General features: G+C 35.2%; 1 pseudogene; it reads right to left on the bottom strand.

Annotated features, from left to right (window-relative positions):
- Nucleotides 1-12,039: 12,039 nt before the first annotated feature.
- Nucleotides 12,040-17,797, bottom strand: LOC115959288 (annotated as a pseudogene).
- Between the last annotated feature and the right edge of the window lie 2,959 nt (nucleotides 17,798-20,756).

Below are 20,756 nucleotides of genomic sequence, written 5' to 3'. Positions count from 1 at the left end.
TCTCTCTCAAAATTCTCTCTGGAAACTCTCTCACAATTGTGGGTAAAAGGGGTATTTATACTAGAGTGGGAGAGGAATGTGAAACGTCAGGTTTTACAAAACAGGGGTGGCTCGCGGCTTGACCTCGCGGCTTGACTAAGTCGCGAGATCCAGTCGCGAAATAACCGTATGGCCAGTTGTCCTGTTTTGTCCTGTAGTGCTCTAACTTGCATGACTGTTCACCTTCCAGCATGCTTGGCACGTGTGTTGCGTCTGGCGGCTTGCAGCTGCGAGTCACCCGCGAGTCCCAGCCGAGAGTCTCTGTTTTCTTGCACACTCTTGAGCAATCTTCACTCTATCTCACTCACTACCCTTACATCAAACCCACCTAAATACAGGTTTACTAAATACTGAATTACAAGCAAATTTGGCACGGAATAAAGCCAATTAGATGGTTGAATAAATTCAACCTTACAATCTCCCCCTTTGGCTATTCCGTGATAAAATCCTAAAACAGACTCTAGACTTAACATGTGAGTTGGGAACAGTTGAATAAAACTCACTCACACCTAACTCTAGAAGCTGTGAAGTACTTGAATCATATGAACATAATACTCCTGAAACACAACAATACACCATGATCATTGTAAGCAGAAAATCATAAAATGCATATGAAACAGGCAATATGTGAATAAGCAAAGATGGAGTTAAGAAACAAACCATGGTTTGATCAACCAAGTGAACACCACAAGGTAGTGATCACAGTGCTTATTCACACTTGGAATGAACACAAGGACATACAAGTTAACAAGCACAAGGCAAGACACTTGTATGTTCAACACTCAACCAATGCATAGTACTCAAGGTATATGCATCTTGGAACAATCCTACAAGGGCACAAGAGTGACAGTACATAAACCAAAATGCAAGACATTTAGATTAAAGTACTGATTTCAACATAGCATAAAGGCTGCAATAAGCAAGGTACAAACCATAAAACCTACAAACTATGCATAAAACATTAACCCTAAAAGCTTACAAAATCACATGGGTACAAAACAGAAAACATCCTGAATAACATCATCAAAATATATTAAAGTTAAAACCAAAAGTATAGGTTAAGAGTAAGAAAACAACTATACACCAAAAACATAGTGTATCAAACCCATAAAAACATTAAATACCCAAAACATAAGCATATATAAACAAAGTCTCTAATTTTGACTATTTTGACAACTCCCCCTCAACACATTACTCCCCCTTAAGAGTTGCTTTTTTGCTTCTCATCATCAATGTCATCTCCCCCTTTTTGACCGGAATGGCCAAAGGGTCACTGTTCATGCTGAGTGGTGAAGCTGTCAAGTTTTGCAGACAAAACATCAATCTGGTCCTGCATGGCTCTCATCCTCTCAGAGTTCTTAGTCCGGACTTCTCTGATCCCATCAAGTCGTTCCAAAATGATTTGGAAAGCATCTGGAGGTGTATCTGAAGAAGTTGATGCTCTAGTCCTTTTGCCACTCCTCCTGGGTGTTGAGGTTGATGCATGCCCTGCTGCCTCTGCTTCAGTCTCCATTGGGACACCCTCTCCTTCATCACCTTCATCTTCTTCTCCTGGAAGCCTAACACTTATCCTTTTGCAGGTAAGCTTATTAATTGTAGAGGGTGTGGACATGGGACTGATGTCTTGAGGGATTGGAACACCCTTCCTTTTAAAAATCCTCATTAGCAAACTGGGAAAGATCAATTTTGGCCTAGAGTTTGTTCTTGTCTCATCCACAATGGTGTCATAAATGTGGGAACTTATGTCAATGAAATTATTTTCTTTGAGATTCATCAGAAAAATTGCTCTTGCACAGTTGATTGTAGTCAACTTCTTTATGGGATAGAGATTAAACATCATGATTATTGTTAGACACCTCATGTCCACTGGAAAGGCAGTGGTATTCAAACATTTCCCTTCTCTCTGCCCACCTATCCTTTGTTGAACTGTTTCAATATAAACACTCATATCCTTGTAATTGATAAATTCCTCATCTTCTAATCCTTCAAGCCCTAGCACATCATCTTTCTTTTTGAATTCCCATTTCTCCCTTCCAGAACTTTGAAATTTTCTTTTATCATCAAATCTCCCATTATTTTTGAATTTCAAGAACTTTCTGAAATTTTTGACAAGGTATGTAACATCTTTGTCAACCACATCTTCTCCCGATGAGTCTTGATCTTCCACCTTCTCATTAATGGTCTTTAGAGCAAGAGATTTACTTTTCTATTGATTAGGCAGTGACATCTCATAAGTCTGCAGAGAACCAACCAGCTCCTGTACTTTGATGTCATCAAGGTCCTTGCTCTCTTCAATCACTGTTACTTTAGCACGAAAACTTTCCGGCAATGATCGAAGGATCTTCCTTACAATTTTTGAATCCTCCGTTTTCTTTCCCAAGTTGAACTTACTGACAACCACCTCATTTAGCTTCCCATAGAAAGAGTCAAAAGACTCCTCCTCACTCATTTTGAGCTCCTCAAACCGAGTGGTCAGCATTTGCAACTTGGTGTCTTTCACTTTCTTCGTGCCTTCATAGGTGGTTTCCAAAATCTCCCATGCTTCTTTGGCAATGGTAATATGAGAAATCCTGTGAAATTCATCTGGAGACACACCACAGAAAATAGCATTGAGTGTTTTACTGTTAGCATTAGATGCAGCAAGTGCTGCCTTATCCCATGTGGATTTGGCTGCCTCAGGTCTGGTCCAACCAATCTCAACAGCATCCCAAACAGATTCATCAATAGAACACAGAAAAGCTCTCATGCGAACCTTCCAAAAAGCATAATTACTACCATCAAAATATGGAGGTGCATTTAGGGATTGAGACCTATCCATCTCAAAAGGGAGTCAAGGATCACACAATGGTAATGAAACCAATAACAGTGTACCTACTCTGATACCAAATGAAAGTTCAAAAACGTGTATAAACACCTTTGAACGTTTAGACCCCCAAATTACAACTTAACCAATTCAAGCAATATGTCAAACAACTAGTGTGCGGAAACTTAACATATGCTATAATATGGAATTGGTAAAAACTATCTAAACCAAAACAAAATATAATCCACAGCAGATAATAAAAAGGCAAAGATAGAGAGGAAGGAAGATGCAAACACAAAGACAACACGCGATGTGTTATCGAAGAGGAAACCGAAGCCCTCGGCGTAAAACCTCTCCGCCGCCCTCCAAGCGGTAAACAATCCACTAGAAAATACAGTTGGGATACATGGATAGCAATAGACTCTCCAAGCCTAATCTACCCAGTGCACCTAAGCCCTCCAAGTTTCTTGCTCCAACGAGGTTGCGCCGAACCTTTTTCTTTTCTAGCTTCCAAGATTTCGCTACTAGACCGTAGCATCAACCAATGAAGATTGGTTCCTTCCTAACTGCTTCCCAGAAATCTAAACAGCTGTCTCACAGTGTTGATGATGGTGAGAACCAGGTTTGGTATAATGCCTCTCAAGGATTTGACAATGGAGAGGAAGAGAGATGAGGAATTTGAAGAGACTCTAAGGTATAGATTGTGGGTGAATAAATCTTGTTTTTTTTAGGGTTTCTCTCTCAAAATTCTCTCTGGAAGCTCTCTCACAATCGTGGGTAAAATGGGTATTTATACTAGAGTGGGAGAGGAATGTGAAACGTCAGGTTTTACAAAACAGGGGTGGCTCGCGGCTTGACCTCGCGGCTTGACTAAGTCGCGAGATCCAGTCGCGAGATAACCATATGGCCAGTTGTCCTGTTTTGTCCTGTAGTGCTCCAGCTTACATGACTGTTCACCTTCTAGCATGCTTGGCACGTGTGCTGCGTCTGGCGGCTTGCAGCCGCGAGTCACCCGCGAGTCCCAGCCGCGAGTCTCTGTTTTCTTGCACACTCTTAAGCAATCTTCACTCTATCTCACTCACTACCCTTACATCAAACCCACCTAAATACAGGGTTACTAAATGCTGAATTACAAGCAAATTTGGTACGGAATAAAGCCAATTAGATGGTTGAATAAATTCAACCTTACAGTTTGGCTCCAAATTAATAAGCCAACTTATTTTACTATTTTGCTCATTTTTGTAACTATTTATAAACTCCACTGCACTTTTTGATACTATTCATGAGTCCTACTGTACTATTTCAACTAACTCTTACCTTTATTTACAGTATTTTCAACAAAAAGTTTTCAATTTTAGCAAAATAAACGGATCCCAAGTAGACCCTAAGTAGAGGAGGGAATGAGCATGTGATCAAGAGAGTGTTTGGGAAAAGACAAAAAAAAAAAAAAAAAAAAAATTGCCTTTTGCCTTTTGCCTTTTATTTAAGCTTTTTTTTTTATATAAATTATCTAACTTTTTGCTTATTAGGAAATAAACAAGTTTTTAGCTTTTTCTCACATACTTAACATAAAAAATAAATATTATGCAAATAAGCTATTGAAAATGCACTAACATAATCTTATCTTGAACTTGATCAAGACCAGGCTTCGAGATTTGATACAAATTTGTTGTGATTTAGGGCAAGTGGAAGTGCTTTTACACAAATCTATATAATAATTAATAGACGAAATATTTGACTTTTTGTTGACCGTGTCCCATTACGTCATGTGACTACATAAATTAATGACACATGCAATTAAAAACACAAAAATGTATAACTTTTCATTTGGCAAACACAGTTGCATCATTCCATTGAGTAGTTATAAATTTAACACTATTCTTTATAAATAGTAGAAAAAATAAGTTGAATACTAAAATAAGATAACTTTTTAATTTTTTCCAAAGATGCCTTTATACAGCAAACTTTTAGGGTTTGAACGCCATGTTCTGTTTTAGTATTTTGATTCAAGTTACTGAGCCACACTTCAATCTTTGAAAGCAAATTTAGAAAGAGACTTTTGCAAAAAGTGCAAGGGTAGAAAGAGGTTTTTACCCTTTATAATGAGTAGTGTTGGAAAAGGTAATACAAAATTTAGAATTTTCTTTTTGAACACTATTTTTCATATAATTCTTATTATAGTATGCATTTTGTAGTTTATGATTTTAAATTATCAAATGCATTTTTTTTCCCTCCTAGGAGATGTGGGTAGTTTTTTTGGGTTGATTACAGAATTTGAGAATTTGGGGACAATGAAATTGTCTATTATAAAATTGTGATTTACAACTATGTTTTATGTTGGCTTTATTCCATGACAAAAAGTGTTGTAATTGCTCTAATTTTGTTCCTTGTATTTTGTAGGATTTTATTGTATTGGGTTTAGTATTAAGTTGGTGAAGACTCAAGCTTAAATGAAGAATCAGTGGATTTCGCGAGAAGCTCGCGAGAAACTAAGCCGCAAAAGTGCATGTGAGGAGCACATAACTGGAAGCTGAAGAGTCGTGCCAGGTTGTCGTTTTCACGAGTGTCTCGCGGGTAAGGCCTTCCCGCGAGACAGTTACGAAACATTCTGTCTGGAAGATTTTTATGTGTGAATTCCTTACCCTTCACCCATACTATATATACCCTCATTACCTACTAATGTAAGAGAGGTCATTCAGAGAGAAAAACCCTAGATAGATTTTCTACAACACACACACCTATCTTTTTGAGAGAGAGCTACTTATCCTTAGTGAGAATTAATTGTAGCCTCTTCTCCTTCCCTCTCCCATTATACCTTGAGAGGAGATTTGTACCCAAATACAATCTACACATTTTCATAGTGTAGTGAGTGTTTTTGGTGTTGCTGGGAAGCATTGGAAGATGCCAAGGTTGGCAGATGCAACATGGAGCTTGTTGCGGGATTCGGAGAGCTAGACAAAACACGGTTCCGAGAAGTCTTGTTAGAGTAGGAGCTTGGAGGGCTTAGGTACATCGGGTAGATTAGGCTTGGAGGGTCTCTTGCTAACCCATGTATCCCAACTGATTGTCTAGTGGATCAATTACTGCTTAGAGGGCGGCGGAGAGGTTTTTCGCAGAGTTCGGTTTCCTCTTCGATAACACATCGGCGTGTTATCTATGTTTGCATCTCTCTTCCCTACTCTTGTCCATTTCATTTTACTGCTGTGTTACTTTAAATATGGATTAGAGTAGCTTTCTTGCTTGTATGCTTGTGTTTACACTATTCCGTACTTAGTATTAAGTTAGTGTAAAATCAACCAAGCCGTAACTTTAAAATTGGGGGGTCTAAACAAGCTCTTGTGTTTTCAACACATTTTCGAGCTTTCAATTGGTATTAGAGCGGGTATACTTGATTTGGTTTCATTACCTAATTGTGATCCTTGACCCTTTGTGTGTTTTGCCATGAATAATGCTTTGTATGCTTCTATGAATGTTGTTGATTATAACATGCCATGTCTTTGTGAAAATGTCTCTATGAGTGTTTATCCTCATGATTGTGATGCCATGTTACATGAATTTATGGGTGTTGCTGATATTCCTAACATCAAACTCTTGAAGAAAGATGCTAAGAAGTTTCAAAAGAAGTTAAGCAAGTTATTTTGTGAAAATGATGATTTGATTGTTAAGCTCAATGAATCCAACAAATTGGTTGAGAAATATAAGAATCTTGCTGAAATTTCTCTTGAAAAGCTGAAAGAGTTTGAATGTTTGAATATGGACTTAGATGCTAAACTTGTTTTGTCTAACAAACTTGTTGATGATCTTAAATCTGAAAATGAATCTCTTAAGATGCATGCTAAGTGTTTGATTACTGAACCTGTTGCTAAAATAGAAGAACATATTTGTTGCAATCATGTTGTGGTACCTGATTTTGTGTCTATTGTGTGTTCTACCTCAAAAGACAAATCGGTGTACATTTCTCCACACAAAAGAAATCAAAAAGTGGAGAGAAAGGCTCTTAAGCCTAAGCCTCTATTTAGGTTCCATCCTAGGGAATTGAGTGGATCTAAGTTTGTTCCTACTTGCCACCATTGTGGTGTGATCGGTCACATAAGACCTCAATACTCCATGTTGAAGAAAGAACAAAAACATGGTGCTAGATCCCTCTCTAAAAAGCCTAGTAGACCTAAACACATTGTTTGTCACCATTGTGGTGCCTTTGATCATCTTAGACCACATTGCTCTAAATTTCAAACTCTTAAAATAATAAAAAGAAAAGAGAAACTTGAGCTATTTGGAAGGTGTGCTATGAAAGCAAAACCGGATTTGGGGGAAAATTGTATGTTGTTGAAACAAGTTGTTAATGCTCTTACCTCCTTGTCTATGTGCATCTCCGGTTCTCATTCTTCCAACCCTCGTCTCACTTCTCTTGAGACACTCATTCCAAACAATCATTTCGTTTGGATGAGGAAGGGTTCCTATGGTTGAGATTGTGCTCTGTTGGTCCTTGAACTATTTCTTTCGATTTTTGTAGGACCCTTCATGCATTAGATGCTTTATTGTCATGCATATGTACATCTTACATCTCTTTATATGCATTGTTCTGTTTTTTTTTTTTTTTTTTTTTTTTTTTTTTTTTTTTTTTTTTTTTTTTTTATCTTACTTTTATGTCTTTATTTTGTGTGTGTAAAAATCCAAAACCACATAAAAAATGAAAAATTCAAAAACTTTGATCGTATAAGTTTTGAGCACATATCACATGTAAGTTTGGCCTGGTGCCTTCATACTAATGGCGTAGTGCATTTACGAGCTTAGTTTGTTATGTATGTACATATATCTTTGTGGGAGAAATCTTGAAAACTATGTGTGATTATTGTAAATAGATCTTCAAGTTTGTCATAAATGATTGGTTAATAGTCTTGATTGTCTTGATACTTGCATAGACTTGAGCCTATATCTCTTCCCACTTTATTTTTATGTTTTTGTTATAGAGCTCACCAAATGTAAATCTCCAAATGAAAAGAGATAATGAGTTGCAAAAGCCTGTTGCACATGCTAGTATTTGACTAGAAAAAAGGGATAGCGACTTTTATATTAAAATGTATGGTGCTAAAAAAGCCAAAGGCTATCTCTCAATGTTGAAATATCAAAAATTTCAAGTACCAATCTCAAAAAGAGATGTATTGTTCAAAAAAAAAAATGATCAAATGTTATGATTTGTAAAGAAGACAAATGAAAAACTTCAAAGATTTTGTAATCATTTTTGTGGGAGGTCATATATGCTCATTTTTATAATTGAGATAGACTAGTTGATTTTGTATCAGTTATGTATAACTTGATTGAATTAATCATTGAAGCTTCACTCTAGTCTAAAGACTATTCCACACTTGATCCACACACACAGCACACAAGTTTAATATTCAATGAATACCTATTTCATTTGTGTGGTTATACATGTTCAAATGTGATGTGTGTGTGCTCAATCATATGTGGATCAAACCAAAAAGATTTTTTTTTGTTCTTTTTGTTTGCTTTTGGAAGTGATTTGTATCACCTATGTTTTTCAAAGTTTTTCAAGTTGTTTTTGTGTGTAAAACAAGTTTTTTGGGTGTTTTCATGACCCATTTCATATGTAAGCTCAACTGGGAGTTAAATGGTCCAAATCTCATGTTTTTCAACTTTGTATAGAGAGTTTCACGACTGTTTTACGAGTAGCTCACGAGTAAGGCTTACCCGCAAAAAATTTCGCGAGTACTTTCACGAGTCAGCTTTCAGCGAAAATTCCCAAATCAACTTTTTAAAAGGCATTTTGTGGGACATTTGTTTTAAACTCTTCTCATCTTCTTCCAAACCCCTATTTTAATGCTTTAACATCAAAATCCAACTAATTTCAAGTGTTTTACATTTCATAAACATATCTAAGGTAATCTTTCACTCTTTTCATATATTTTGATCCTTAGATTATGCTTTTTGGGGTTTTATGTTCATAGTTGAGATTTTCTCAAATGGGAGTTGGAAAACTTAATTTTTGTCAATCTTTTTTATTGGGCTTTGTTTTAAATGATGATTTTATTTGGCTGTTGGCCCCTTGTGGCAAAAATAACATGTATTTAGGCAAGATTTTCATATGTTCTTGCATTGTTTAACATACATGTGTAGTGTGTGTATTCTAAGTGTTTGATAAAATGCCCAAAAGGCATTTTCTCGTTGTTTTGGACTCCAATGAGTACCAAACTTTGGGAATCACCATAATTATTCATGTTTATCATGTTTTGATCATTGATGATGTGTTTTATGCACTTTACCCTGTGAGTGCTTATTCATGCATTGGTCATGTATCACACATGCACACTAGATGCACCTTTGCTGCACACACTCTAACACTTGATGTGTTTTGCACTTCTCTCATGCTAGTCAAGTCTTTTTAGACCTTTTAGCACTTAACATGTTCTTGTGTCTTTGTCATGCCTAAGTTTATATCATGTTCCATCATCCTTAGTATGTCATGTTCTTTATGCTTTGTAGTATTTTTTTATGTTTTGTCTTATGTTTGAGCTTCATTTTCTCATTCATCTTGCGCCCCTCATACATCATACCCATGCTCATATCTTCTTTTCTTTCCCTCATTCCTCTTGATTGTTTTGTCTATTCGTGACAAAAAGGGGGAGAGTATACCGGAGAGTATACAGGTTTGTATTGTCATTTCTATATGACTCATATGCACATTTGTAAGGGGAGAAAACTATAGGGGAGATGCATATACTAAGGGGGAGAAGACATTTTCCTTGTTTTGTTTTGGTTTATATTACTCTTGTGCCCTAGTAGAATCTTGTTCCTAGATGCATATACTTCATGTATTTTGCATTGGTCGAATGTTGGACATGCATTTATCCTTATGCTATTGTGCTTTATTGATTGCATGTTCGGATGATCATTTGCTTTGCTATATGATCATTGTGGTCATTTCCATATGACTATCATGTGTTTGATTAAGTTGTTCATATGTTTCACAACATTTATACTTGATCGCATTTTACTTGTTACATTATACTTATCCTTTTATCACTTGATTTACCTTGAAGGTCTAATGTGTTTTGTGCAAGTGTTTCAGGTTACAGGTATATATGTTCCAAGTGCTACACAGCTTCTAGATTTAGGTGTGAGTGAGTTTTGTCATTGTTCCCAAACTCACGTTTAAGTCTGGAGTCTGTTATAGGGTGTTTTGTCACGGAATAGCCAAAGGGGGAGATTGTAAAATTGTGATTTACAACTATATTTTATGTTGACTTTATTCCATGACAAAAAGTGTTGTAATTATTCTAATTTTGTTCCTTGTATTTTGTGGGATTTTATTGTATTGGGTTTAGTATTAAATTGGTGAAGACTCAAGCTTAAATGAAGAATCAGTGGATTTCGCGAGAAGCTTGCGAAAAGCTAAGCTGTGAAAAAGCATGTGAAGAGCACATGACTGGAAGCTGAAGAGTCGTAGGTTGTCGTTTTCGCAAGTGTCTAGCGAGTAAGGCCTTCCTGCGAGACTGTCGCGAAACATTCTGCTTTGAGGATTTTTATGTGTGAATTCCTTACCCTTCACCCATACTATATATACCTTCATTACCCACTAATATAAGAGAGGTCATTCAGAGAGAAAAACCCTAAATAGGTTTTCTACAACACACACACCCATCTTTTTGAGAGAGAGCTACTCATCCTTAGTGAGAATTAATTGTAGCCTCTTCTCCTTTCCTCTCTCATTATCATACCTTGAGAGGAGATTTGTACTCAAACATAATCCACACATTTTCAGAGCGTAGTGAGTGTTTTTGTTGTTGCTGGGAAGCATTAGAAGATGTCAAGGTTGGCGGATGCAACATGGAGCTTGTTGCGAGATCCAGAAAGCTAGACAAGACACGGTTTCGAGAAGCCTTGTTGGAGTAGGAGCTTGGAAGGCTTAGGTACATCGGGTAGATTAGGCTTGGAGGGTCTCTTGTTAACCCATGTATCCCAACTAATTGTCTAGTGGATCAATTACCGCTTGGAGGGCGGCGGAGAGGTTTTTCGCTGAGTTCTTCGGTTTCCTCTTTGATAATACATCGGCATGTTATCTGTGTTTGCATCTCTCTTCCCTACACTTGTTCATTTCATTTTACTGCTGTGTTGCTTTAAATATGGATTAAAGTAGCCCTCTTGTTTGTATGCTTGTGTTTACACTATTCCGCACTTAGTATTAAGTTAGTGTAAATTCAACCAAGCCGTAACTTTAAAATTGGGGGTCTAAACAAGCTCTTGTGTTTTCAACACATTTTTGAGCTTTCATCTACGTTAAATGATTTGATCAAATGGGTGAAATTCATACTAGACATAAACAGGAAGAAAAAAAAAAGTTTTCAGATCTAATAATACCTCTCTCCATTCTTTGCAACTTAGTAAGTACTGACTAGGTCTTGCTTGCATTACTATCATCATCAACATGTTTCTGTTGTAGTTGTCGCCATGCCACCACCACATTCCTCCTCCACCTTCTTCTTCATTCTTCTTCAGTCCCATAGATTATAAAAAATGTTTTTTCTTCTGCTTATTTTTCAATGTGTCTTTTCGCTTCTTTTCAATCTTGCTTTTTAGTTTTTTGTGTAATGATGTAATCATTAATGTTACTGACAACCCACCAATGTGAGCTTCATTTCAAGATTCAAACTTTTTTTTTAATAAAAAATAAATTTCTCTTATCATTTTGTACCTGACTGGCTGGCTGACCCATAGAAAAAAGTTTAGTCAAACAATTTTCACAACTTTTTCAACAGTTATATTATGGTAAAGTGTGATCGGTGAAAAATTAGCACTATAATTTTTAAGATTTTATTTTTATAAGTTTTTAGTACATCACATGAATTAACGATTAGTAAGAAAATAAAGCAGTCAAACAAAAGAAAAATATTTAACGTGGTTTGGTCAAATCCAAGCCTACATCCATGTATAACGCCAACCAAAGTTCACAATCAATGACATGGTCCACATGGATTACAACCACACTCAATCAGACTTGACAAACTAAAGGAACTCACGAATTCTCACATCTCACACAAACAACATTCCCAAAACTCACAAACATAGCAAAACTCCCACAGAAACAAACTAACTCACAAATCTCAATAATAATATGTAATACAATTGATGAGTTAAAAGTTCAAATCTGCATCCTTATATGTCAATAATTCATCATATCAATCTTTATATATTGGAATGGGCTGAACAAATAATGATGATAAACGACCCTTAGTTCCATGGTTTCCAGCTCCATGTCCATCTCCATACTGGTACATGCACTGAGCCATCCTTCTAAGGTTGAATATAATTTCAATAAATGTTTCAGACAAGGGAGAAGTTGCATCTCGTTCTTCATTCATCTTCTTCCACGTTTCACTAATCAAATACCTAATGTATTCACAGGCATCTTCTTCACTGGCACCAGTTTCATTCATGTAACACTGGATTGATTTAGGGACATCACCTCTTTCTAACTCATCTTGATTCACCCAAAAAACAAAAAAAAAAAACAAAAAAAGATTTTAAGGGTTTAATGACTATATGAAATTTTGGTTGATGAAAATCTTAGGATAGTATGTTCTACATACCGTAGATGTTCCAAGATCATCTGCAAGTCGTACAATTATTGATGAGTAACGAACTATGTTGGGGCATTCTTGCAAGCAAGGAAGTCAATACTGTACCGGAGGCTGTACCACTTTGGCTAGCGGTACGATATATTTCGGATACCGGTCAATACCAGTGTACCGTTTAGGATTTACCGCTATTTTTTACTATTTTATACAATATACAAAGTTATATTTATAATAACTCAATATATCACATTGGCAACTTTTTATATTTTTTTCTGGAGTGATTAACTTTTACCACAACTCCTTATATGATAAGTTGTGAGGGGTGAAAAAAATTGTGAGTGTATGTGGGTTCACATTTTCATCAATCACAACTCCTCACATGACAAATTATGACAAAAATTGTTTAAAACGTTGTAATATTAGCATTGTTCTAAATATAAATTTGTTGCAATACCGTGGCAATATGGCAATACACGTACAGTATGTCACATCATTTGGGCTCAAAGGCCAAAGCTGAAAAGAAGTGATGGAGAGCTCGTCTTTTATTCAAAAATGAGAAGCTTTCAATATTTCCAATGCTTGGCAGCTAGTGTCAGTGTACTAAGTCACATGGAGAGCTTAGGAAACTTCAAAAACAAATACAAAACAAAGAAAGAGAAACTGCGAAACCAGACCATACATAACAAAGTTCAGCAAAAAAAAAAAAGAGAGGGAGACGGACAGACCAACAAGAAGAAGAAGAAGAAGAAAAAAAAGGAGAGGGAGACGAACTGATAGAGAAGAAGAAGAAAAAAGGTTCAACAAAAAAAAAAAAAAAAAAAAAAAAAAAAAAAGAGGGAGACGGACAGACCAACAGAGAAGAAGAAGCAATTGCTTCACGACGCCACCCCTGCTTCGTCATCGTCTTCTTCCTTTTCTCCTTCTTCTCTGATTTCTTTCCTTACAAATGAGACTTTTCGTGTTTCGACCCAGTATCCATTTACTGGCTGAAACAGCAAGATTTTGCCAGTACAGCCAGTACGCGACTGGTATGGCTAGTATTTTTTCTGATATGAAACAAGGGGGTTATCTGTATCGGATTACCGGCTGGTACGGTATGGAATTGACTTCCTTGCTTGCAAGTCGTACAATTATTGATGAGTAACGGACTATGTTGGGGCATTCTTCCAAGAAATTTAAGGCTTCCTTTGTTATTGGATCTATGACTGAAAAATAAGCATTCAATAGTATAATTGGTGCTGCTACTGAAAAATATGCATTCTCAAGGTACTCTTGAAGGTATATTTAGCATAGTACCACTTTGCTTCTAACAAATAAGCTCTACATATATCCACCCACTGAAAAAAATTATAATGGAACAATGAATTAGAGGTAGTAAATCATGTGTTCAATAAGAAAATATTAAAGGATAAATATAGATGAGTTTATAAGTCAATGTCATACTGCTTTTTTAAAATGTTGAATGATGTGGAATCCTTGTTCCTTAAGTGTATCAAAAGCCATTTCATTAACTGAATTGTGTAGAGCAAGGAAACATAGCTTCATGTAATCTGGGAGCCCATCCATTCCATTGATATCAACTGAAATCACAAAGAGTGCACTTAAGTCATTATGTCATAGCATTTAAGGCATATTACCATTAAAACTAACCTCTCAACAGCATTCGAGATGAGTTCAAGTTCATCCAAAGTGCCATACACATCATAGATATCATCTATTACCGTAATTAGTAGATTGACCTTTGTTGAGATTCTTCATGAAATGTACACCCCACTGCCCAGAAGAAATTCTCTGTTAGCCTATTTCTCACAAAGCTCAACTTTTCTGCAAGGCCAATGCTCCTCCACCACCTTTATTTGAACCAAACCAGAGAATGAAAATTTTATTTTTATATCAATGCATTTTCTTACCTTTCAAATTAGTAAAGTTAAACACTAGCTTTAAGTTTAAAATTTAGGCCATAACTGATTTAATTATTTGTTCATGTTGCCATGAGATTTGATTTTAATTTTAGTATTTATTAGTGTATGCTTCAATTTCTATATAGTCGTCCTTCTAACTTGGAAGTTCCAAGGGTCGTCAATAAATATGTTACAAACCAGGAATTATGTATCAAATCTCAAATGTAGCTCAATTTATAGAATGAGAATTAATAAGATTTTGACCTTGACACTAGTTTGATATCTTCTTAGTGGGTTGCTTGCACCATTTTGAAATCCAATTTTGCAAGCTCAAGCAAGATAGAGTTTGATAGGCCAAGAATGTATTGACCCTTTTGGTAAATTAATCAATTAATTAGCCAAGTGAATTAATTAGATTCAATTACATGCAATAAGCATGATAGCACAAACAAATCTCCAACTAAGTTAAATGCAACGGAAAATAAATTTGACATAGATGATTGTTTACGAATGGGGAAAATCACCGAGGCAAAACTCCATCGGGTGAATTTAAGGTCACCACTCTTGAAAATCCACTATTATCAAAACAAGCGGTTACAAGTAAAAGGAATACCAGTACTTAATACTAATCTATAGTTGAACCCTTACCCCAATACACAATTGGATTTGCAATGTACTGACAATGTCTTCTTTCAATGCACAACTCCAAGTACATGACTAACCAATCAATGCACGGATCCCAATACGTGACTAACACACTAACTTGAGAAAGATGTTGGTTGCAAAGTTCTTCAATATATCCACACAATGAAGACTAAGAAGCTCCTTGGTTACAAAATCCTTGGCGCAAAGACGCACCAGCTTCTTCAAGAGAAAGATGAACTAGGGTAATTTTTGTCTCCTATCATAATGTGAGTGCAACAACAATTGCAATAACCTTTGCATCAAGTTGCATCACCTTAGACGGCCCTTAAAATAATCCTTATATATGTCTAGGGTTGTGAAAAAAGAACCCCTATCCAAAAAGCTTAGATATGCGTGAAAAACAAATCTGGAAATCTGAATTTCGTAATTCTCGATAGATGCAGCTTCTATCGAAAGCTGTCAAGAATCACATATTAAATCTCGATAGATACATCTATCAAGATGTCTGTCAAACTTTAATGAACAACACTTCTTCACTTGATTCTTGGACAGATTTGCATGGCTTTTATACTTGGACTTGAACTCTTGTTTCTTGAAGTATTAAACATATCCTAGATCTACCCAATTACAAGTAAAATGCGTTTTGTCAAAGGATTAGCCAATTCTATACGACATATGTTTTTAACAAGTTCCACATATGTCTTAACAGAATTCATGTCTTCTCTGCTCCTATATACGTCAATGAACCATCTCGCTTCCACCCTTGATATCCTCCAGTGTAGTGGAAGCTCCAATGCATGGCTCACTATGATAGAAAGATTTTGATCTTTATTCTGGTTGATAAATTCTTGGAGATGTTTCTTTGAGAATTCTCTTGCTTCCTCTAAGATATTTTTCACCTTCTAACCAAAGGGATGAGGCTTCATAGAAGGATAGAATTCCCTTGGTATCATCACAAAGATATCCCTTGAAACTCCCTCCATGAAACTATCAAAAACTTCTGCACTCAACAACCCAATAGTTATAATGGGTATTCTAAGGGCTCAAGAAGCATGTTACCAAATCAAATATTGAATATATAAATATATATAAAATTATAATTATAGTTATAGTTATGATGTGTAATGGACTCTTTATATATATATATATATATATATATATATGAAAGTATAGTTATCTAAAATTCATTGATGCACAAAACCAAATTAAAGTAAGTTGTATCTATTTTTCTTGTTTTTTGTGCACTTTTTGTCATTAGTAGAAATTAAAAAAAAATTATCAATTAAGAAAGTAACAGAGACTATAACTTCATATAGAATAAATAGACAAAAAAGAGTATATGTGGTTGACCTTAATTGATTTGTTAAAGATTTATAGTTGACCCCAAAAAATTTAGGACTAGGTTGTCATTTTATTTTCCCTAATAAATAATTATTAAATTTACCTTAGTTTTTGCACTTTTGGGGTATCTATTAAAAACATGACTAAAATACACTTTTGGCTTTTACCTTTCGTGTTTGCTTTTATTTTTATATTGATCATCTCAAACCATTAGAGTCCATGGCCAACATACATACATACATACATACATACATATATATATATATATATATATATATATATATAAGTTGTGGGAGTCGACTCTAATACTGTTATGTCGTGACATGATTAAATGTTTAGCTACATCTGTACTTAATTACACTCTAAAATGACTAGTCAAGTTGCAATTGAAACTCCTCATAATTAGTTATATATACAAGATCCACATAATAAACACCTGATATGGGAATCAGTACACGCCCACACAACTTACACTCAAACAATCCATTCCAACTATATTTGCACAATTTGAAGTATTACAACTTAACAGAATGACAATTATATTACTAATATAAAATGGATATGACCAATATGAAAACAAAATAAAATATAAAAACAAAAAAAAAAAACAAAAAAACAAAAAATGAAAATTTTGAAACTTAAAATGTTAAAGAGTGAAAACAATCCAAAAAATAAGGAGGCAAAAGTGCCCTGTAGTTTAAAAACATTGGTCAGTAATAAATATCCATCCGTGAAATCAAATATCTTTTTAATACCTTCGGACACCCTATATCCATGTTGTCTAAAGGCCTTGTAGCTAATTTGGCACCTCCTCACGCATAAAGTACTTGGGGGTCTATGAGGAAAAAAGTTCGAATTGCGGAATTAACAGTATATTGTAATTATCTCTCAAAAAAAAAAATTTAAGAGTCGTGGCATATAAATTCTCCTCCTTCCACTCATCATCATGATCATTGTCGTATAGACCTATCAGCTCCAATTGCTCTTCACTTCACACTCAAAGTGATAAGACAATCCTAGTTTTTGCAAGATATCTATCAGCTCCAGTTGCTCTAAAAGATCCACCACTTTTTGAAGCATCATCCTCACTTGTCCCTTCAACTTGTTAATTTTCCCTATGTACACTTCACCCTACATCACAATTTTATCATTAACATGACCCCAATGATCAGTTTCGGGCAATAATTGAAAAGTACTAGTAAATCTAACCATGAAAACAATATTATATATTAATTATGTACCACGTATTCGCTTCTTAGTGACTGGATGTAATCATAGTTCCAAATAGGAGCTTGGTAATTTGCAGATCTCCGAACAATATCTGTGCTCTTAGAAATTTTGCTGTCCGCCATGCATTATATAGGACCAGGAACAATGCCACTTCTGCTTATTGTTACAAGTGATTTGAGATGGATGGGACCTTTAGATGGGAAATTGTAAATAGGGAGTGAAGCAAGGACGTTGAGAGCCATTGACAAAGGCCTTTGGTATAGCTTATTATGGTTTCTTGGTAGTATTGCTTAGAAACATTACGTTACATATATGCCTTTATATATTTATTGATTTGGGAGACCCTCATCTGTATATCTATCGACTATTATAATTGTACGAGGGCAAGGCCCTGGACCCCAGACTTGTGGTAATGTACATGACATTGTACGAGGCAATGCCCTGGGCCCATTGGACCTTGAACTCCAGCCTCGTGGTAAAGTAAAGGATGGGGCCCTAGGCCCGTTTGGCCATGGGCCCTAGCCTTGAAATACAACACTTGACCCAACCCCTATTGGATTAATGGCCTCGGTCCGAATGCACCTCGACACCTGATTCGAACCACAAAACCATATTGGGGCTACTATGTTTTGAAAGGCGAAAATGAGCCCTTCCCGAGAGTAATATTGCTCGGGGATACAAGGTCCGAGCAACCCGATACTGTCTTAGGGAGTGTCGCTACCAAACAACCTTTTGGTGGTAGGAACCAGTTTCGATACCATTACCACCGTTCCCAACGGAACATCCACTAAGGCCACTTAGAAACGTTGGAATTGAACCCCCATTTCCACTAATAATCAAGAATAATCATGACACCTCCACTCATCTCAGGCTATAAATGAGAGAATAGAATGAGAAAAAGGGGGTTGGAAGTTCTAGAGAGAAAATGAAGGAGAAAAGAATGACTAAACCAAGAGAGAAAAGAGGTGACTCTATGAGGTAAAGAGAAGGGTTCAAGGAAACAGGAGTGTGTTTGGGTCACCAAGCATAGAGCCACCCATAATAGGAAACCCAAAATCCACAACACAAATAGATTGTGAGCCCAACTAAAGGTCTAGCCCAAGAACCATATTTTGGGCACGCACAATAATTTATATCATGTGTAACATGTGAAGTAAAAATTTGTCTTAGTGCAGGTTTTAAAGGTTTTTTTTTTTTTTTGTCCAGAGACTTGGAATTTAAATCTTGTTTACCCTGAAAATCAATTGGTGTCTTCGATCTAATAATAAAAAATAATCATCATAAAACAAATGTCATAATTTAAAATTCTACCGTAACTAAAAGGAAGATAAGCAAAAGTTTTGTCTTATATGTTGTACTCGCATAGTCGCATATATGGAGTCTTTTGGTTGAATATTGTAAAAAATGAAGTTTATTTGTGATATGGGTACTGTTTAAACTTATTTGGCAAAATGAGGAGAGAAGTGAATTTCGGCAACACCATTGCCGAAATTCTAAGAAAAAGTAGGAGAGAGGAGAGAGAAATGATATGACGGATGTAGGAGAGAGAAAAAGGAATTTCGGTAATGATATTGCCAAAAATAAAAAAATTGAATTGTAGCAATTGAATTGCCGAAATTGGAGGATTAAAAAAAAAGAAAAAAATAAAACTAAACTGTGGCAAGGGTAATGTTACGGCCACACACTATTTTACCATATTTTTTACAAACTGTTGTTATGGCCAATTTCTTACTGGTTCTCATTAAAGCCCACCAATAACATCACTTTTTTATTTAATAATAATTACTAATCACATCAACAGTTTATGAAAGTTTTTGTAAAAAAGTTTGTATTTCTAGCATTTTGCCAAAAGGAGAGGATTTAAAATTTTAAAAATAAAAATAAAAACTCAATTATGGCAATTGAATTGTCGAAATTGGAGGAGTAAAAAAAAAAAAAAATGTGTATCTCTATAATTTTACTCCAAAAGTGTGGCTGTAGCATTAATCTTAACACAATCAAGGTTTTCTTTTTTTTTTTTCTTTAAACTCCTTCAATTTCGGCAATTCAATTGCCACAATTGCATTTTTTTTTTTTTTTTAAATCATCCACTTTTGGCAAAATGCTAGAGATACATACTTTTTTCACAAAAACTTTCATAAACTGTTGATGTGATGAGTGATTATTGGTAAATAAAAAAGTGATGTTATTGGTGGGCCCTTATGAGAACCAGTAAGAAATTGGTCAGAACAATGGTTTGTAAAAATATGGTAAAATAGTTTGTGGCCATAGCATTACTCTTGCTACAGTTCAATTTTCTTTTTTTTTTTAATCTTCCAATTTCGGCAATTCAATTGCCACAATTCTTTTCTTTTTTTTCTTTTTTTTTTGGCGATATCATTGCCAAAATTCCTTTTTCTCTCTCCCACGTCTATCACATCATTTCTCTCTTCTCTCTCATACTTTTTCTCAGAATTTCGGCAATGGTCTTGCTGAAATTCACTTCTCTCCTCATTTTCCAAATAAACACTACCCATATCACAAATAAACTTCATTTTTTACAATATTCAGCCAAAAGACTCTGCATATATGGGTCATCAACGTCAATGCTATGTATTGTATATATTTTTTTTTATAACAACTATGAATTGTATCTGACATTCTTTAGTCATGCCTCTTATATGTTGTACAGGCAAAGATGCATAGTTCAACGTCAATGCTATATATGGCACGACATTCTTCGTTCATGTGTTTCAAAAAGTTCATATTAGAGGAATTCTGTTATTCAAGCTTGAAAAGTTCACAAAATTATGAATTAAAGTATAAAGAAATTTAAAAGAAATTATATTACTTATAAAAATATATATAATTAAAGTAGAAGTTCAATAAATGATTAAGTTTTTTTTTTTTTTTTTTTTAAATTAAGCAAGTTAAGCTTCTCTAATTGTATGTTTGGACTGGACATACAGATAGGGTACAGATTACGGACAGTCAATAGTGTCCCTAAATTTCAGGCAAGAGTCTGTGATATCTTTTATAAAGATTAAACCTATGTTGAACTCGAAAGTCTGTATATCAATCATAGATTCAGACTCTCAGCAATTATTACATAGATTTAGTCTACGTATAATCAATACCCTTTGTTTCAATTTTTTCTTACATATATTCACAAGTCACAACTAGTAGTTAATCCGTGTAATGCATGAATAATTAATGGTAATT

This window comes from Quercus lobata, chromosome 9 (genome assembly GCF_001633185.2).
Source record: "Quercus lobata isolate SW786 chromosome 9, ValleyOak3.0 Primary Assembly, whole genome shotgun sequence".
In the NCBI taxonomy this organism is placed as follows: domain Eukaryota; kingdom Viridiplantae; phylum Streptophyta; class Magnoliopsida; order Fagales; family Fagaceae; genus Quercus; species Quercus lobata.
The sequence above is the reverse complement of the archived record's forward strand: the minus strand, read 5'-3'. Positions and strand labels throughout refer to the sequence as shown.